The 21,144-nt window shown below is 40.5% G+C and overlaps 1 pseudogene; it reads right to left on the bottom strand.

Moving 5' to 3' along the window:
* Positions 1 to 324: 324 nt before the first annotated feature.
* Positions 325 to 21,144, bottom strand: part of LOC119867462 — a 35,056-nt pseudogene continuing 14,236 nt past the window's right edge.

The following is a 21,144-nucleotide window of genomic DNA, read 5'->3' as shown; positions in this document are numbered from 1 at the left end:
CCTTCTCCAGGGCAGCCAGGTCCTCTCGGGCCTCCAAGAACTCTCCTTCCCCCATGCCCTCGCCCACGTACCAGTGCACAAACGCGCGCTTGGCGTACATCAGCTCAAACTTGTGGTCGAGGCGGGCCCAGGCCTGGGCGATGGCGGTGGGGTTGCTCAGCATGCACACCGCCCGCAGCGCTGCACCTTGGCCAGGTTTTTTGTTTTTTGTTTTTTTTTTTGGACTCAACTCGCTCTATAATTATAACATTTGCAAACACATATTACGTTACACACTAAAACAACAGAAATTAAATTTTTTTGGGAAGTTCAACAGGAGATCTTTTGGCTCGTTTCATCACAGTGGGGTGGAGAGCCTTCTCGGTGTTTAAAGTCGCCTAACTTTTCTTTCTGTGCTTTTTATATTGACATCTAACTTGCCCACTTTGGTTGTGAGGCGGTCAAGAATGTCATCTTGCTCCTCAGTTTCCGTCTGCATCCCCAGGGCTCTGTGCTTCAGCCGGCCTGGTCCCACGGGTAGCTCATCCACATGCCTGTGGATCTCCCGGTGACAGGCTCGAAGGTGGGGGTTCCTAGGGGAAGCCTCGGTGCTCGCCTCCAGGGAAAGAGCCTGAGCCCTTCGGCTTCCCGAGGTTTGGGTGGCTGCCCTGGATGGCGCCTCCTGTGCTTTACTGGTACTTACGCTCCTTTCAATCCGCTGTTAGGCTGGGGGGCAAGGGTGCCTTTCTGTTCGGGGGGCGTCTCTGCTGGTTTGGACTCGAAGTAATCGACGAACCCCCCCAACATGCTCTTAGGCTGTTAACGTGCTTCTGGCCGGTCTCCGAATCTTGATCCACCTTGTCCCGCATCTTCCCCGGCGTTCTAAGACCCCCGAGGGCGGACGAGCTCCTCTGCAGACGCGACGCCGACCTCGCCGGACTCGCACAGGAGGGGCAGGGACCCTCGGTGCCGGCGGCCCTGGCCTGGGCCACGCGCATCAGCTCCTGCCCACGTGGCCGCCTGTCCGCGCGCGTCCTTCCACGGGCCGCCGGGCGCCCTCATCCTCCGCGTCGTCGTCCCACGGCTCGTCCCGGCCTGGGCAGGGGGAGGAGGTGCGCGGCCGCGGCGGGGAACGGTCCTCCCGGGGCCCTCGGGGCGCCCCCGCCTGCGCGCACAGCTCGGCGCGAGTCCCATCACAGGAGATCTAAAAGTGAGGGCTTTTGAGACAAAGGTGATAAGACATAATACACTCGCGCGGACCTTCATAGTTTTCAGAGTATGAATTCCTTTGATTTTAGTAGGATCCTTCAGTTCCGTGGGGCTGAATCCTACCCACATAGATACTAAGATACACTAACACATGGCACAGCCAAACGTGCGGTGGAGCTGAGAGTAGTATTCACGCCTGCTGACTCCCCCGACTCCCCATGAATTTAAACAAAGATACTGGGCCCTGGTAGGGTGACATATTAACCATATAAGTTACCTCACTATTTTATTAAGCTGTTTGCTCTTGATGACTATTAAAACTAACCTAAATGCAAATTAAAATAATAATAATTATAATCATAAACAAACAAATAAAATGCAGCTGTATTTCCTTAAATTAAGATATGGGATCTTAAGTGATGAATGTTCTAATGCCATAGGGCATTTTTGTCTTCTGCTTTCATTTACATTGAATAATTTTTAAAAAGTTCTCTTGGAATCTAGAATCACCTCCTTCTTTTAAGGTCTACTCTCCTAGCAACTTTCAAATGTATAATGCAGTGTTATTAACTATAGTTTGAGGATTATTCCTTAAAATAAATGAATAATAGAGGAAAAAAACATATTTAGAATGAAAGTATAATCAAGTCAGTTATGAGCATAGTAAGTAACCCTCAAGCGTGATATAAAATATTTGGTGATCTACTTCCCACCAAGTAGAGATTAAAATAAAACTTACTTTTCCACTGGGTAGAATTTTTAAAAATAGTTTCTAAGTACTAAAATTGAGAATGATAGTGCATTAAATTGGGGACAGAGAAAGAAAAATCTGGCAAAAAAGTTAAATTGCTGTCTAAATAGAAATAAGATTTTTTTTTCTCCTAATTGTTCGGGTATATTTTCCTAAATTAATCTTCTCCGTTTTTAAATCTAAGCTATTTTAAAATCAGAATGTAAGTTAATATTTAAATCATATCAACTATCAATTTTATTCAGTATGTTTAGAAAAGCTATATACAGATCTTAAAGAATACATAAATATAGCAAAAGGGCTAAATAACTGTCTGGAAGCAGTTATTATACAGGGAGGCTTATCAGCAGGCTGGAGACCACCCTCCTTGGAAAGCCCTGCTTGCTAGTTCACACCTGGCAGGAGTTTGGGACCTTGGCTGGTATCGATACAAAATTCTCCCTAGATGATGTGCCTATGTTCACGCTATGCCTATGCTGTTTGTATAAACAATGTAGTTCATGCTGAACAACTGTCTTCTTTCTGGGAGACTACAATGTTGGTACAAGATAGTAGAGGGTGCCTACATAAGCCCTGCCCCCCAAAAAACCTCTGGTCAAGAGTGTCTAAGTAGCTTCCCTCTAGAGGGCACTGTACTCAGCTTGTCATAACTCATGGCTGGAGGAATTAACCTCATCCCATGTGACTCCCCTGGGAGAGAACCCTTGGAATTTTGTGCCTGGTTTCCACCAGACCTCTTCCCCGTGTATCCTCTCCCTTTGCTGATTGTCCTTTGTTTCCTTCACTGTAATAAATCTCAGTTATGAGTTCAGGTACATGCTGAGTCATGTGAGTTCTTTTGGCAAATCACTGAAACTGGGGATGGTCTTGGAGATCCCAGACCTAGACACCACAAAGGAAAATTTTTTTTTCTTAAAATAAAAATACTAGCTTACACATATATGATGAACAATTTTGCAAATTCCCATGCTATTATTTTTAAAAGATTGCTCACATCTGTTACTTATCACATCAAGGGAAGTGTTAACATATCACTGGGACAGAGTTGTAGGCACTGTAGGAAACAGGCTGTCGAAGTCCTCGATTACTGAGAAAGAAATTCTGTGCTCGAGGTAGGCAGTATAATTTGTAGGTTGTGTAATATTTTTAAAATGGTGATTGTGGTTTGTATTTTAAAACTACTCAAGAATGGGGATTCCTGAGTGGCTCAGCAGCTGAGTGTCTGTCTGCCTTTGATTCAGGTTGTGATCCCAGAGTCCTGGAATGGAGTCCCACATCGGGCTCCCTGCATGGAGCCTGCTTCTCCCTCTGCCTGTGTCTCTGCCTCTCTCTCTCTGTGTTTCTCATGAATAAATAAATAAAATCTTTTAAAAAAGAATTTAAAAGCAAAACTACTTAAGGATGTACAATTATTGATAAGTGTGACAAAAAGGACAATTCAATGTTGGTTGACATTTTGAGGGATTTGTAATGTTGAGTGATTGTAATGTGTGAAGAGCTGCACAGGTAAAGATGCTGAGAAAGCATTAGTGACCTGCAAACACCTGCCAGCTCATCAGTGGCAGAGCCGAGCCTCTACGCTAGGCGGTGGGATGGCACAGCTCCAGCACCCAGCCACTGTGATTCATTGTCCCACACTGTGAGCTGCCATGGCAGCCAGCAGAGGTGCCACCAACGCAGACAGCCTTGTGTGATGGATGCCTGTTAGCAGTAGCTACAAGCACCCACCTTTCACTGTCCAGTGTCCGAGGGCTTCATCTCCCACCTGTGTTCACGATGCTTCTGTGTTACCATGGAGAGTAAATGAGGGGAGACTATCTGTGCGTTAGTGCGAAAGAGCGGGGTGATGCGGAAATGTGCAGAGGCTCTTCTGCCACCTTTACTTTCATGACTTCCAACTCAACAGTGTGTAAAATGCCAAGTTCCTATCACGTTTTTTACAGTTCTCTCTCTCCACTCTTCCACCCTCAGAAATAGCTGATGAGGGGAAATTGAGTGGGAGAAAGAATTGCTGCTTATCCTTATCTCCTGAATCATGTTAAATAATTTTATGTTATTTTCTGTACTGTATCTGTGCATCTAAGAAAGAAGAATAACTTTTTTTTTTTTGTTTTTTTTTTTTCCAAACTCCTGCTAGATCTCATTTTCGGCAAGTATCTTCTATTTGATCCTGGAAAAAAGTGACCTCAACATTATTTTTGGGATCTAGAGGACATTATCAAGGTGCTTCTGAAGATGTAAAAATTGCTCATGACTGGTATAACATTTGATACATACATTTGCCTGACCATTGCTTGATTCTCGTTAGGCAACATTTCTTTTCACATGTGATTTCTTTTCAGATGTTGTAAGTACTCCACCCCCCTCCACTTTATTGAATAAATAACATAATTATATATATGCCAGTGTACATATACTTTGGGGCTCTGATGAACATTTTCTGAGAAGGGTAGTAGGATGAAAACAAGTCTAGGAGTAATGCATGTGGGAATCTGAGTCTCCGTGTTTTGCTAGTGAGACACACCGGCTCCTCATCACTGCTTTCTTCCCTACAAATCATTCACCTCTCCCAGAGCATTTCCATGCCCAACACTGCAGGCCACACAAGGTCTGGACAGCACTGTAGTGGGCATGCATCCTCTGTTCTGTTTTGTCTCTATGTGTAGGCATTTAAACCAAATCGTCGCTAACATATCAACGCACCTATGGTGGGGCAAGTCAGCTGCTCCCCAGTTAAAATGAGTAAGTGCAAGAAAAATAAAAGCAATTATTTATGTGTAAAAAAATAACCCAACAACTTCTTGCTGCTTTTTTAGCTGGAATGTATAGGCACAGAAATGTTCCATCCTCTAATCAACTCAGCTAGTGTGGAGTGAAGACTTGCCCATGAAATGGCCCAGTGAGCATGGACCTGACTGTGACTGTCATTATGGCCTGTAGCCAGGGAGCATGGCCCTGAGCAGCAAGTGTCATCAGAGACATTGCATTAAAAAATAATGGGCTCAGTGCTTGGAATAAGAGAGATCCTATTCTCACAGATTATTCCTCAGATGTTGGAAAGAATGGCGAAAGAGCAGGGCTGGCAACTTCAAAAAGAGAAATAGCAAAACATCATCATCATCATCATCATCATCATTATTATTATTATTACTATTATATCTCTAGATTGAGCAACTCTGTTAAAGGCTACCACCTTAACACACCAACTACTCACTTCTTAGCCTTGATATTTTAAAAATTGCAAGGGCTACACTTAGTCTGTGCCCTACTTCTTATTAGATCTTTATCTTGGGCAAATTATATAAGCTCTCTGACTCAGTTTTCTCATCTATAAGATGGAAGTTAGTAATAATAGTATCTACATCTACTGCATAGAGGCAATGGGGGAATTTTGTGAATTAATATAACATTAGCAAACAAGTGGGATGACATCAAACTTAAAAGCTTCTGCATGGCAAAGGAAACTATCCACAAAATGAAAAGTCATCCCTACTGAATGGGAGAAAATATTTGGAAATCATTTATCCGATAAAGGATTAATATCCAAAATATATAAAGAATTTCAAACAGCTCAATAGCAAACAAAACAAAATAAAAATAAAAATGGGCAGAAGGGGGCACATGGGTGGCTCAGTAGTTGAGCATCTGCCTTCAACATGGGGCATGGTCCCAGGGTCCCTAGATCGAATCCTGCATTGGGCTCCCTGTAGGGAGCCTGCTTCTCCCTCAGCCTATGTCTCTGCCTCTCTCTATGTGTTTCTCATGAATAAATAAGATCTTAAAAAAAAAAAAAAAACAGGCAGAAGGTCTGAATGACAGTTTTCCAAAGAAGACATACAGATGGCCAACAGGTACATGAAAACTGCTCAGCATCATTAATCATAAGAGAGACACAAATCAAGACCACAATGAGATCTCACCTCACATGTGTTAAAATGGCTATTATCAAAAAGACAAGAAAGAACAAGTGTTGGTTAGGATGTGGAAAAAGAGGTAGAAAGTGTAACTGTGTCTATATGACATAGAGTGAGCACTACACACACACACACACACACACACACACACAGAGCTACTAAATTATAATTAGTAGTAGCTGATTTTAAAAGTTTGAATTTAAGCATCAATTTGTACTGAACCATTGTCCAGCTCCCAAACAACATACTTAAGGTATTTGACAGTTATCATCAGTAGCAATGGCGACTTTAAAGGCCAAGAGGGCAATCTATCTTCATTTCTTCTGGAATACTAATTACTATCTCTTTGGTGACTCCGATGTGCTAAAATATTTTAGATAAAGGACAATAGCTACATTAAATATGACTTTATTCTAGAGGATGGTACACATCAAAAATCAGTGAAAAAGGAAAAAAACCCTATCATTTTTAAAGTAGCTTTATTGAAAAATAGTTTACATAAAATAAAATTCATTCATTGGAAGTGTACCATTCATTTTTTGGGTATGTTTACAGTTAAGCAACCATCAACGTGTTCAATTTTAGAACATTTAATGGCCTCAGAAAAAAGCCCCACAGCCTTTAGTAAATGCCTGTATTTTCCCCCAGTCCCTCATCCCTAGCCCCAGGCAACTGCTAATCTACTTTTTGTTTCTATGGATTTGCCCATTGTAGACACTTCTCATAAAGGAAATCAAACAAATTCTTTATCAGATATATGATCTGCAAATATTTTCTTCCATTTATGGGTTGTCTTTTCACTTTTTCAATGGTCCCTTTGAAGAGCAAATATTTTAATATTGATGACAGCCAATATGTAGGCTTCCCCTGCTCTCTGAAAGTAAGGTGCTCCTTTGAAACCTTCTGTAAGCTGAAATGACACAAAGAAGTAAACACCATTTTGTAAAAACAAAAATCCTTTTTGGATTTTTTTTTTGTTGTTGTTGTTAGCAAAAGCAGATACTAACGTGGGTCTTTTGTAAAAGAAAAGCAGCACAAATTGGACTTTTGGATAGTAGGGAAACTTGTATATATTTTTGTTTTGGTTTCTTGTGCTTGGGTGTGATATCAAAAAAAAATGATACCTGTTTTCTTCTAGGGATTTTGTAGTTTTTATTCTCACATTTAAGTGGATGATCCATTTTGAGTTAATTATTGAATATGATGTACAGTAGTGATCCAACTTCATTCTTTTGCATGTGGATGTCCAGTAGTACTAGTACCATTTGTTGGAAAAATTATGCTTTCCTTCTTGAATTGTCTTGGCACCTTTATTGAAAATCAATTGACTAGGGCATCTGGGTGGTGCAGTCAGTTGATCATCCAACTCTTGGTTTTGGCTCAGGTTGTAATCTCAGAGTCATGAGATCAAGCCCAGTGTCGGTCTCCATGCTCAGCGAGGAGTCACTTTGAGATTTTCTCTCTTTCCCTCTCACTCTGCCCCTCTTTCCTCAAAGCCCATGTTCTTGCTCTCTCTCTTTCTCTCTAAGTAAATCTTAAAAAAAAAGAAAGAAACAAAATCAACTGACTGTAAATGTGAAGGTATATTTCTAGACTCTCAATTCTATCCAATGATCTATGTGTCTGCTCTTATACCACATTGTCTTGATAGTATAGCTTTATAATAAGTATTTAAGCTGGAAAGCATGAGTCCTCCAACTTTGTTTTCCTTTTCAAGATTGTTTGGTTTTCAATCAAGGCAATTTGCATTTTTTTAAAAGATTTTATTTATTTATTCATGAGAGACACAGAGAGAGAGAGAAAGGCAGAAACACAGGCAGAGGGAGAAGCAGGCTCCATGCAGGGAGCCCGACTCAGAACATGACCCTGGGTTCCCAGGATCATGCTCTGGGCTGAAGGTGGCACTAAACTGCTGAGCCCCCCAGCTGCCCACGCCAATTTGCATTTCTGTATGGATTTTAAGACCAGTTTGTCAATTTCTGCAGGAATGCCATCAGGAATTTTGATAAAGGATTGCACTGAATCTGTAGATCAATTAGGGTGGTACTATCATCTTAACATTATTAAATTTTTTGATCCATGAACATGAGATGTCTTTCCATTTATTAAAGTCTTCTTTGTTTTATTTCAAGAATATTTTCTAGTCTGAAGAGTATAAGGCTTTGCACCTGTTAATTTTGTTTCTAAGAATTTTATTCTGTTTGATGCTATTATAAATGGAATTTTTCTCAATTTAATTTTTATTCTTTGCAAATATATAGAAATACAATTTTCAGCTTGTAAAATAACTCTTTTGTTAGTTTTAATTAATTTTTAATAAATTTCTTAGACTTTTCCACATACAAGATCTTGTATATGGAAATATAGAGATAGTTTTTCTTTTACCTTTTTAATTTGGATAACTTTTATTTAATTTTCTTGTCTAATTGTCCTGCTAGATCCCTAACAGGGTGATGAATAGAAGAAATGAGTGTGAATGTCCTTGTCTTGTTCCTGATTATGGAGGAGGAACACATCTTTCAGTAAGTAAGTCCAGTAAGTCTGATACCAATCTATTTTTTTCATAGATTCTCTTTATCAGATTGAGTAGGCTCTCTTCCATTTTTAGTTTGTTGAATTTTTTTTTTATCACGAAAGGCTGTGAATAATATAAAATAACTTTGGTATCAATGGATATGATCATGTTTCCTTTGTCCTTAATTCTATTCATGTAGCATACTACATTAATTAGTCTCTATATATTATACCTACCTTGCATTCCTTGGGTAAATTAGGTTTGGTTGTGGTGTTTGATCCTTTTTATATGTTGCTGTACTTGGTTTTCCAGCATTTTGTTGAGGATTTTTTGTGTCTATATTCATAAGAGGTATTTGTCTATAGTTTTCTTCAGATATCTTTGTCTGGTTTGAGTATAAGCCATCTCTTTTTTCTGTTTTTTTTTTTCTTTTAAGATTTATTTGCTTATTTTGAAAGAGAGAGAGAGCATGAAGGTGGGGCCAGAGAGGAGCAAGACAATCTCAAGCAGACTCCGTACTGAGCACAGAGTCCCATGTGGGCTCTATCTCAAGATTCTGAAATCATGACCTCAGCCAAAATCAAGAGTCCAATGTTTAACCAACTGAGCCATCCAGATACCCCAGAGCCATGTCTTCTTTTTTAAATAAAACTTCATCAGGGAAATTTTGAGTTGAAGATTCATGTAAATAATAGATGAAAGAGATATGACAGGCCTAGGAGTAAAAGAGTGATATGTAACTCTTAATATCATTGTTCCCACTCAGAACCCATTAGCGTAAATGGGCTTTCTCCAAATCATGATGGGTTACTCAGTACATTTGCAGAATCCTGTCCACCAGCAGGCCTGCAGTGAGCTGCAACTTGGAAAAACAGCTTTACAGTTGTGCAGTGATTAACTGTGGCCCACTGTTAAAATAAACTTTTCCTGGGATGTGGAAAATGATATTTTTCACTTGAATATATATCATTGTAAAAGTCATATCTTTTCTTTTTTCTCCTTCTTTCTCCTCTTCTTCCCTCTATCTTCATTTCCTTCCTTCCTCTTTCCTAATAAAAGATATAATTGCCAGTGTTATAGAACAATTCTAATTAATTAACTAAATAAAATTTTCTTTCTTTTCTTTCTTTCTTTCTTTCTTTCTTTCTTTCTTTCTTTCTTTCTTTCTTTCTTCTTTCTTTCTTTCTTTTCTTCCTTCTTGATTAGTTCAAAACTAGCTGCAGAATAATCCCACAATGACCATTTTTATGTTGGTTTATAATATTTTCATCCTTTTTTGTAAATATGACTCTTAACCAAAATGTATTTTATACAATTTATATCTTGTCGCTTTTAAATGGAGGTCTCCTTTCTAATGGGCATTACTGAGGATCATTTTAGATAACCTCACAATGGTCATTAAGATTAATAATAGATTATTACAATGCTTAGGATGGATAGAACTTATGTCCCTGAGAGTAGCTGAGTAATGAGAGGCATTGTTTTTATGTGATTCTCTCAGATTTACCTTTAGATATAATAAGTACCTCCTCAGAGAAGCTGAGAGCATGAACTTTGCTAATGAGACATTTATGAGCAATCAATGCAGCCTTTACTTAACCAACTACCTGAAGACAAGAATACCTGAAATTATAATTATGAAGGAACTTATCCTTGGAGACCAAATAAAAGTCAATATAAAGAAAAAAGTATTTTTCGATTTCCTATGTTGGCCAACTCTAATTAGTGCTAAATAATAGCTGGATGGTCGAGATGGAGAGAAAGAAGCTAATTGTTAACCATCCATCATTCTCATCCTCATTGGCATTATTTTAACTAATCCAAACTATTAAAAATAATATTTAAGCACATTCAGTGTACACTTTAGATTTCTGAAGCCTGAAAAACCTAAAATCTGTTTGACATTTGGAGACAACTTTGAGATTTAAGCAATATTCAGATTGTAGTTCTAATTACCCAACTTTAGTCCAAATCCTGAGCCATAGAAGAATAAAATAAGACCAATGAAATATGCAACCTTTTCAGAATTAAAATTGAGTGTAGAGAGAGGAATAGAAAATTTGGATAAGAAAGAAGATTTCTTTCCTAAACTAGTACATATGTGTAAATGTTACTACATTATGATAAAGTGCTGAACATTGCCTACTTAGTAAGATGCACTTACAGTAATACTGGCCTAAGTCTAGTAGAAATTGGTTTAAATGGTCACAAATTAGTTTAAAGGCTTTTATGAACAACATTTTTCATATAATGTTGCCAATGTGAAAACTTTTACTAGTTAATTATGTGAATGCCTCACTATCTTTCTGGAATTTTGGAGAAAAATCCTGACCCTGAGTATTCTAAGTATTCTCTAAATTTTATTACTGGGATTTAGAGCTTCATTTTAAGACTCTTTGACATAAACATTTAATTAATTTTTTAAATCTGACCTTAACTACAGAAAAAGAATAGTGACTCAAAGTGAGAGAGAAATAGTGTCAACCACAGCAACCTTCTTATCTTTGGTAAGTTGAGTCTTTAAAGGCAATCTTCACAATGAGCTACTGCACTTTGAGTTGAACTATAATTTTTTAAATTTCATTTAGAAATTTATTGATTATACAATGTTGACTTTTTAAAAAAAATACTTGTAGGCAGCATTCATGTATTTCTGAATAGACTGGAGAAGAACCAGTTGACTCGGTCTTTATTGAATTGCTGACCTGTGGTCATTCACGTGGCAGCTTGTCTTTAGGAATCTCTAACTTTCAAAGGTAGGTCCTTAACCTGCACCTGTGGGTTCCTCAGATCCCTTCCTGGCCTTGGGCCCACAGCATGCAGGGAGCAAGATGGCACAGGCTCAGTGCCAGCTCATCTCGCCCTGGCTGCTCTCTGGCCCCTTGCCTAGTTTTAGTGACAAAGCCTTCAACATCTCTCCGGAGTGATGTTACAGTCTTTCCTCCAGTGTCTGAGTTTCGTCCTGCCTCCTCTGACACATACACCTCCCAGGAATCAGGGACTGCATATATGCCCTGTGATGGGTCCTGCTCCATCTCCAAACACCAACCTGCTGCCTCCTCCCCCAACAACCCCTACCCCTGTCCCCAGTCCTCAGTCTCCTACTGTGATTGGAACCTTCACCATGGCCTTCATGGTTGAATGATGTATCATTGGTGTTAGGTTCAGGCTGTCTCTCAAATATTTGGATCCTACTTATGGAAAGACAGTGAATTTTGTAAATACTCATAATTTGCCTACTCCATGAATGAAAGTTGGCTCAGATGCCACATAGATCACAAACAAACCCACCAAAGATTCAGAGAGCCACACTGGAAAGTCAGCAAGCAAGCCAGCAGGCTGAAGGACTCTGGATTTGCCCATCAGTGTGGGGCCCATCATCTCAGAAGTGTTACAGTGGGAGCCTGTTTCCCAGTCTCCTGTGATGTTTGTTATTCCCAAGCTTTCTTTTATCACTTTGCAACTCTCCGTTGCATGTGGTTTGACCTAGAACATAAATGGAAAGACATGGTATTGTTCTATGACTTGCTTTTGTTCACTCACATTATTTCTGAGACGTATATCATGTTTGTGCAGGTAACTAAGATTTCTCTTCATCTTTTTAAAATATTTTATTTATTCATGAGAGAAAGAGAGAGAGGCAGAGACACAGGCAGAGAGAGAAGCAGGCTCCAAGCAGGGAGCCCAATGTGGAACTCAATCCTGGGACTCCAGGATCATACCCTGCGCTGAAGGCAGGTGCTCAACCACTGAGCCACCCAGGCGTGCCTCTTCATCTTCATCACTGCAGAATGCTCCTTTGCATTCCTGAATTTTATGTTATTGCACTGACTGATATTTAGGTTGTCTATTTCATTTTACTTTTGCAATTATGACCATCTCTGTCTGCATCTTCTGGGCCAGATGTTTCTCCCAGTCAAGGCTTTTCAGTCATGGCAATCATAGAAATTGGCACTATCCATACAAAACAGTGGGAAACAAATAAACCCACCTGTGATGGTCACAAGAATGGAAACCTTGTCCAAGAGTGGAAGGGATCAATATCCTGGTGTACTTGCTGCCTCCTCCCAGCCCAAGGGTTGAGGACCTGAACTCTGGGGATGGAGCTGCTGGTACATCATGTATGGACTATTCAGCTCTGTTACAATACTCGAAATTACTGTCCAAAGTCTTTTTGCAAACCTCGTGATCTTCATTATACTTGATCCAATTAGTTAGATCATGAAAACACACATAAGATGGATGTTTCTATGACTTTGAAGAGGCAGGACGGGACAGATAGGATGATTCCTTAGCTCCAACCCAGTGCACTGCCCTTCTAAGTAACACTGAGCCCTCCATGTCCACAAGACAAGGCCCCAGTCTTCCAGACATTGGTCAAGGCTCCCTCCCTTACATTTCCTAATTTCCTTTCTCTGTCTGGAAAATGGCTCTTCATCCTTCAAGGTCTTGTTTAAAAGGATAGGCTTTCCCTTCTTCATTCTTCCTTCAAATACTGATTATGCATTTCCAGGCCTCAGAAGCACTGTCTCCACTCTACTTTCCTAATGGTGCATAGTGTCCTATGTGATCCTTCCCTCCTTCCTGCCAGGCTAGGGGCCAGGTTGGGGGTGGGAGGAGGAGAGCATGATATTGAGCCAGCTAGATCACCCTGGAAAGTTCATACTTAGACTGGAAGAGCATGGCAGCTGAACTTCAGAACTTATAACTGAGTGCACATCATTCACCATAGCTCACATGTCCAGATCAAGAGAAGGTCCTTCCAGTAACTCATTCGTTCCAACCAGAGTAAATTGGTGGGCACTATGCCCAGATCCAAATATTTGAGAATCTCCCAAGTTTGACATATTAGTAGCAAAAGCAGCTAAACCAAAACATAGCCTAAAGTAAGTGTTCAACAAATATTCCCTAAATGAATAAATGAATGACTAATTAGTATTTGTGTCAGAGAGCAAATGGTTGGCATTTCTCAGGTAATAGAAGGTAATAGAAGGACAGTATCTCCTGAGCAGTCTACCTGTAGACCTGAGCAACCTGTGGTCCCCTGTTGTCATAATGGAGCTGTGCCCTTTGAGTGTGAGAAATAAAAAAAGGCTGTTCCTGCTCTTAAGCCACCTATCCCAGTGCAATAGCATAATTACACTTTTATCCTAATAGCTGTTAATGTGAACAAAATGACAACAAATGGTGCATAGGAACAAAAAGCAATTTGGAGTCTCTCCCTGTTACCTGGCTGGTCAATGAAGCCGAGGAGGTGTTCCTGGATTCCAGACTGTATTCTTCTTCACTGACCTGGCACCCTCACTATGACTCATGAAAACCTGTCTGTGGCCATGGCCCTAAGAAACAGCCACAGGTGAGGAACAAGGATGCAGATGAGATGAGACAAGCAAAAGTATAGTCACAGAGCTGAGAGGAGAGAAGAATCAAGTAAGAAAGCAATTTTGCAGACACACAAATGGTCAGCACACCTGTAATCCTAAGAGTGTAAAGAGAAACTGAGCAGCTGTCTGGATATGACTCGGTCATTTAGAGAACTCCACTCATCAACATTCCAACATTACCATTTACTATTTTGCCTCCTGCTCTGAGAACACCTTCAAAGAAGTTGCAAAAATACCAACACAGATACGGCCCGAAAACTGTGCCTAACTCTGGCTGGATTTCCAACAGCAGAGAGACATGAGTGCAGCAAGAAAATGGACCCAGAAGTATCTAGGAATGGCTGTTGGACTCAGCAGCAGGGAAATGCCACATGAACTTCAAGACGCCCCGTAAACAGCACTAGGGGCAGGTCTAGTTCACTTCCATTGTTGCGTAACACTGACAAATAAAACAAGTCAGCTTTTAAAATGGCCATTGGCAAGTTTTCTCCAATGTGTGCCTGTTCAAGTAAAACCAAAGTGTGAGCGAATAAATTTATCTCCAAACCTGGTTTCTTTTTCAAGAGTCCAAACCCAAGATTCCAGATTCTTGCGAAAGATGACATTTTTTTTTTTCAAAATGCAACATTAACTATGTTGCAAGTGTTCAAATGAAAAGATCCAGAAGTTAGCCGAGACATAAAACTTGTAATTTATGGAGAGGGGGACAAAGTTCATTTATAAAGATAATGAAGAATTGTCAGGCTAGTCTAAATAAACTTAAATGCAACCTGGGAGTCGAGCTTCTAGTAGAACTTCTTATGCGGCTGTCCTGTGTCACTGTGTGTGGTTTAGAAAAGGGACCGAGCCTTAAGACCCCATATACCCATAGTTTTGTCCTGCGAGAAGGTGCCCGGTCTCACTGTAAATAGCTCTTCTCCTTGAATTTAACAACCTTGCTGGCAAGAAATAGAGCAGAAGAGTTCTGTATATTTATGAGCATCTTTGTGGAAAATCCTAACCTCTGATTGGAATTAGCAACATCTTGATTACATATGCCACATAATTTCAATTTGTAAATAGCCATGAATTAAAAACAAACAAAAAAACCCAAGACTGTGGTAAAGTCCACTGCAGCCCCAGAACAACAGATCGACAGCCTGGGATCTCACTGTTGCTGAGGCCTGAGCTGATTCCCCTCACTATGGTGTCCAGGAGGAAGACTGGTCCAGGCATGAGAGTATGCCAAGCAGACTCGGCATTCAACTTTCTAGATGGTTGAAAAGTATTCAGTGCTGGAGCACCTGGGTGACTCAGTGGCTGAGCGTCTGCCTTCAGCTCAGGGCGTGATCCTGCAGTCCCGGAATCGAGTCCTGCATTAGGCTCCTTGCAGGGAGCTTATGTGTCCCTCTGCCTGTGTCTCTGCCTCTCTGTGTGTCTCTCATAAATAAATAAATAAATAAATAAATAAATAAATAAATAAATAAATAAATAAAATATTTTTTTTTAAAAAAGAGAAGTAACCAATGTTGATAATGATTTCATTTAGGAGTCATAATTTAGGCACATTTTTCTATTTGACTAGATTTAGATTTTGTTCAAACATATTATGTAGAATAAAAATCTTCATATGGGTATTACCATCCCTGAAGACATGTTTTAAACAGTGATTGAACAAGCTGACTCTTCAAGAACTTAAGTGCAAACCAAATTTCATTAGAAGTCACCAGAAGCTTCTAAAATCCTGTATAAGCACAATGAAAACAAACATCAGGGATCCCTGGGTGGCGCAGCGGTTTGGCGCCTGCCTTTGGCCCAGGGCGTGATCCTGGAGACCCAGGATCGAATCCCACATCGGGCTCCCGGTGCATGGAGCCTGCTTCTCCCTCTGCCTGTGTCTCTGCCTCTCTCTCTCTCTGTAACTATCATGAATAAATAAAAATTAAAAAAAAAAAAAAAAGAAAACAAACATCACAGTCAAATGGCCCATGTGCCAGAAAGAGATTGTGGCTGGTTCATTAACTACTGCCTCCATTCGAATGTAAGCTCCCAGAGAGAAGGACGCTACCAAAAAGTTCACCATCAGACTCATCAGGGCTCAACTGAACCACAAAATAGTAAAAATCCTATAAGTTTTAGTGACTCGGTGAACAAAATAAAGTAATAAATGAGTGATTACAGAATGAGGGGTGCAAATTATACTGGGACCTGAGGAATAAATAAATTATTTGCCGAGCAGAGAAATGGTATAAAAGGGGAGGGAGTGTGTATAATTCCAATGTGGGAGGACCAAATGCGGGGAAATGCTGGGCAAACTTGCTGAACTGGGAGGAGGTCCCTGAAACTGGCCTCCAGGACCTCAAGCTGCATGTACAATTAACAGAAACACAGAACATTCCTGGACTTCTTACTGCACTACTGCCTTATAGTACTTTGGAAATGGAACAGTCTACCTGTCAGACCTAATGAGGATTTACCCCAAGATCTTTTATAAGATGCTCTGTTCCTTATCCCAAGGGAATGGTTCCAAGAATGCTTCCACATACTATCCTACAACAAAAATATTTTGCTATATTATCTTTTGGCCAAAAGGAAATTACCATGACAGACACAGCATTATGCTTCACTTAAAAACATCATCTGACCTAATGCTCAGTTGTCTTCAATCACCCAAATTAAAACAGTCTTGTCAAGAAATGACTTATCTTATGAAAAGTGAAGAAGCAATAGCGAGGTACTAAGTATTGTTTTTCCAATTACAACAAAGTTTGAAAGAGAGAAAAAGAGAGAGAGAGAGAGAGAAATTTTCCCACCACTAGCGCAGAGGATGACAAAGATACAGGAGTGGGGTAGATTTGCTTGACATTGAAATTGCATGTTCTCAGAGCGAACCACAAATTCAGAAGACGGTAGGAAACACCTCAGTGGACGCGCCAACTCCTACCTGTGGCCAGATAGATGATGTGGATGAGCGTGTCTCTACCCTGCCCCACATCGATGACCATGTGGGAGAAGCGGCTGTTGTCTTCCATGAAGGAGGGGGCCGAGGTCACCGGCTACACCACCTCGTGCATCAGAATGAACTTCTGAGCGTCCTGCAGGTTCCTCTCCGTCAGGTCCACATACAGGCCCTGCTCCACCGTGCCACAATGCAAGGGAAGGCAGGCCGTGACTGGGACCCCCACAGGCCAGCTGCACCCCCCACAGCTGCTCCCCCCCATTCTGGCCAGAGGGCACCCCGGAAACTGGGTCATTGCTTGGTGCAAATGTGCCTGCTTCTCTGGCCCCAAGTCCCCATCTTCAGTGTCCCCTCCCATTCTAGATTTGAACTCTCATCACATTCGGGGAGTCTGTCGACTCCATTATAAAAACAAATGGCCAGGAGTGAAAAAAATGTCACGTGGAAGTTATTGCTGACTGTAATTTGAACAGCATATGCATAAAAACTCCTCAGCATATTTTAAGTCACTTGGGAGCTGTCTGTCTAAATGTGTATTAGTATATCTGTCTGATAAATCAGGTGCCCAAAGTGAAAATGCAGCAATCAAGAACATCATTTAGATTTATTACTTTCTCTATTGGAGCCTATAAGGGCCTATAAGGCCATGAAGAGAGAATTATTCTAGTTTCATGTGGAGAGGATGTAATGTTGTTGCAACGTCATTCACACCCGCCGTAAAAATCCATACTTCCCTTATTGTCTTATATTGTTATTCCGAGTTATAAGAAATAATAAAGTCACTAGAAATCTGAGAAACGTGCCAAACTTTGCAAAGCAGGAAGAAACTGGGCAGGAGAGAAGAGGAAAAAGAAGGAAAGAGGAAAAAAGATAAAGAAAGAGAGAGACATTTTGAAGGAGAGGAAAAATACAAGTAGGGAAGTGGAACCTCAAAGGGGACAGAATGATCTGGAAATTGCTGGGAATTTCATTCCTAGTTGTGTTGCAGAGAAGCTGGGAGTGTATCACATGTGATAAATTCTAGCAAGAAGGACTAAAAAGGCATAGGAAAGAAGGGAAAGCTTTCCTGGAGCAGAGGACTTTCAGGACTACCCAAGCCTTTAAAATTCATTTATAAGCTCTAAATCCTCTAAAATGATGACTGATACTCATCGGAATCTTGCATAGGTTGGTTGGATAGGAATACAGTTCCTTGTGTGTAACAGTAAGAAGCTGCCATTTATAACAGACCAATCTCATCCTGGCTTTCAATAATAGATTAGAGGTACAAGACATACATACAATGTGTTTGAAAAGTAGAAATATATGTGAAGTACTTGATGCAATGTTCTGCATGCTACCAGATGGGGGGAAAACTGAGGAATTCTACAATAATTTCCTGCAGATCCATGTTGCTGGGTGTATCAGCTGTCCGTGCCTCTGTCTTGCAGAGTCGTATTCATGGGATAAATGCCCAACATGCAATTGTCGGTTTGTATGACGGTTACATGTTTAGCTTTATATGAATCTGCCAAGCTGTTTTCCAGAGTGGCTACACCATTTTACATTCCCACTGGCAATGCATGTACGGTTTCCCCTGCATCTTTTTGAACATTTTATATTGCCACTCTTTTCATTTTCACCATTCTAATAGGTGTTCAGTATTATCTCATTGTGGTTTCAATTTGTGCTTCACCAATAGTGAAAGGTGTCGATGGACATCTCTTCATGCGCTTAATTGCCATTGGTATATCCTCTATGGCAAGATATCTCTTCATGTATGTGGACATTTGCAAATTGAATTGGTTTTTGCTTTTGTGTTCTTTCTTTTTTGCTGTTGCATATTTAAATTTTCTAATACATTCTAGTCCGTTATGGATGCATGGTTCATAACTATTTTCTCCCAGAATATAGTTTGGTCTTTTTTTTTTTTTTTCATTCTCTTAACAGGGTCTTTTGAAAGTAACTGTTTTTAATTTTGATGGTGTACGAATTTGTTGATTTTTCTATTTATGAATTGTTTTTAACATTAAGTCTAAGAACTTTTTGCCTAGCCTTAGATCATGAAATTTTTCTCTTATGTTATTTTTCTAAACTAAGGGTTTTACAGTTTAAGATATGAAGTTAAGATCAAAAGGGTTTTTTTGATTGTTTGTTTTGTTGTTTTTGCCTATGATTGTAAAAACACTTCAGCAGTATTTGATGAAAAAATGTACCTTTTGTCTATAGAATTGCTATTATACCTTTGTCAAAATTCAATTGGGCAAATCAGGGCTTTTCACCTAGACAAGCTAGGAGGGACCCATTTCTCCCTGCTCCTCACTGAGCACAACTATAAACCCTTGGAAAATGCAAGAGGCATCCAAAGGAGAATGCTAAAAGATGGCACAAGGATGACCTGACTTGGGGTGCAGGATGTCTTACAACCCTGTATCCAACGGAAGAAAGCAACTCAGGCCTGACACCTGCTGACCTCTGACTTAGCAAAAGAAGGTCTTCTTCTCCAGTTGAATAGGAGTAGGAGCACTATTGCAGTGGGGTGATAAGGACCCTCCCCAACAGTAAGCAACCAGGGGAAACTCTGTTTCCAGCAAGTGCGATTTCTCTCCTCTGTTGAGAAATACTTAGATGGACATGCAGAACCAGGGAGAGGGGCCTGGCCACAATAGGCAGCCTGGCCCAGGAAGACTCTTTGACTCTATTGAACTGAGACTCCACTCCCCCACCTGGAGACACAAGGGCAATCACAGTGCACCAGTAAGAGTGTCCCACAACAATATTCATCCAACTTGGGAAATCCTCTCCATTCCCCAGAGGTTAGTGGGGGAGGAAATCTTTCCATAGCAAGTGCCCACCCAGGGAAATCTCTTGGTCCTGCAGGTCTGAGACTCTTCTCCCCACCAGAAAAATACCCTACATCTGGTCTGGGGAAACACTTTTTTGCTCCATCACGCAGTACCATCAGGGATTTGGGCGTGGGGGTAAAGGGCTCAGGTAGCAGCATGTGCACCAAACAGATCAAAATGACACCATTATTGCAATAAAGAGCAAACGACCCTTGGAATCACAACCCTTAAAGCAGTTCAGGACCTGCATGCTAAACCTGAACAGAATGACCACATACTGAAATTAACAATCTAAATAAGGATGCCTGAGGGGCTCCTGACTCTTGATCTTGGCTCAGGTCTTGATCTCAGGGTCATGAGTTCCAGCCCTGTGTTGGGCTCCATGTGGGGTATGGAGCCTACTTAAAAAAATTTCTTTTAAATCTAAGTAATACCAGAATCTCTTAATGTAATAGGCAAAATGTCTAAGATACAATCAAAATGCACCTATCCTACCAAGAACCAAGAAAATTGCAACTAGAACTGAAAAAAAAAAAATCAGCTCACAATGACACTGAGATAAGTCACATGTTGGATTTATCTGACAAGCATCTTAAAGTGGCTGTCATGATAATACTTCCACAATCCATTACATGCTATCTGGGAACAAATGAAAAGATAGAAAATCTCATCAATAAAATAAAAGTCACAAAAAGAAGGACCAAATGAAAATTATAAAACTGAAAAATGCAATAATGGAAAATTTCTTGAAAAATCAGTGGGTGGGATCAATAGCAAAATGGAGATGACAGAGGATGAACTTGAAGCCAGATCGATAGAATTCGTCCAATCTGAGCAACAGAGAAAAAGAGACTGAAAAAATAAATAAACAGAAGGGAGCAGAGCCTCGGGGACCTGTGGGATGAAAACAAATGACCCAGCACGTTTGTTCTCAGAGACTCAGAAGGAGGGGAAAGAGAGTAAGGCTACAAGAGTATTTAAAGTAATAATGGCTGGGGCAGCCCGGGTGGCTCAGCAGTTTAGCACTGCCTTCAGCCCAGGGCCTGAATCCTGGAGACTCGGGATCGAGTCTCCTGTCAGACTCCTGGCATGGAGCCTGCTTCTCCCTCTGCCTGTGTCTCTGCCTCTCTCTCCCCTCTCTGTGTCTCTCATGAATAAATAAGTAAAATCTTAAAAAATAATAAAGTAATAATGCCTGAAAACTTCTCCTATATGGCAAAAGATATACAATCACAGATTCAAGAATTTGAGATATTCCAAGTAGGAAAAATGCAAAGAAATCTATACCAAGACATATCATAGTGATCTGGAAACCAAAAACAAAGGAAAGCATTTGAAAGCAGCCAGAAGCTTCTCCCCAACAAGGAGGGAGACAGAGCTGATAAAACTGTGCAAAGCTTTGAGCAAACTCAAGGGAAAATTGGGAATTATAGACACTTCCAATTAAATTTTATTGTTAACATTTAAATAAAGCAGAAGAGTGCCAGGAGAAAACCTGTAGTTAGGTCAGCTGGGTTTGTTGCTTGTTGGGTCAAGGGTGAACCCATACCATGGAGAGTGGTGAGTGTCTCGGGGAGAAAGGGTTAAAATGAAGCTATTGATATACTTGGCATCTCCCACAGTAGGGGC

The sequence above is a fragment of the Canis lupus genome, chromosome 34 (genome assembly GCF_011100685.1).
Source record: "Canis lupus familiaris isolate Mischka breed German Shepherd chromosome 34, alternate assembly UU_Cfam_GSD_1.0, whole genome shotgun sequence".
NCBI lineage: Eukaryota > Metazoa > Chordata > Mammalia > Carnivora > Canidae > Canis > Canis lupus.
This window is presented reverse-complemented; position numbering and strand designations above follow the sequence as displayed.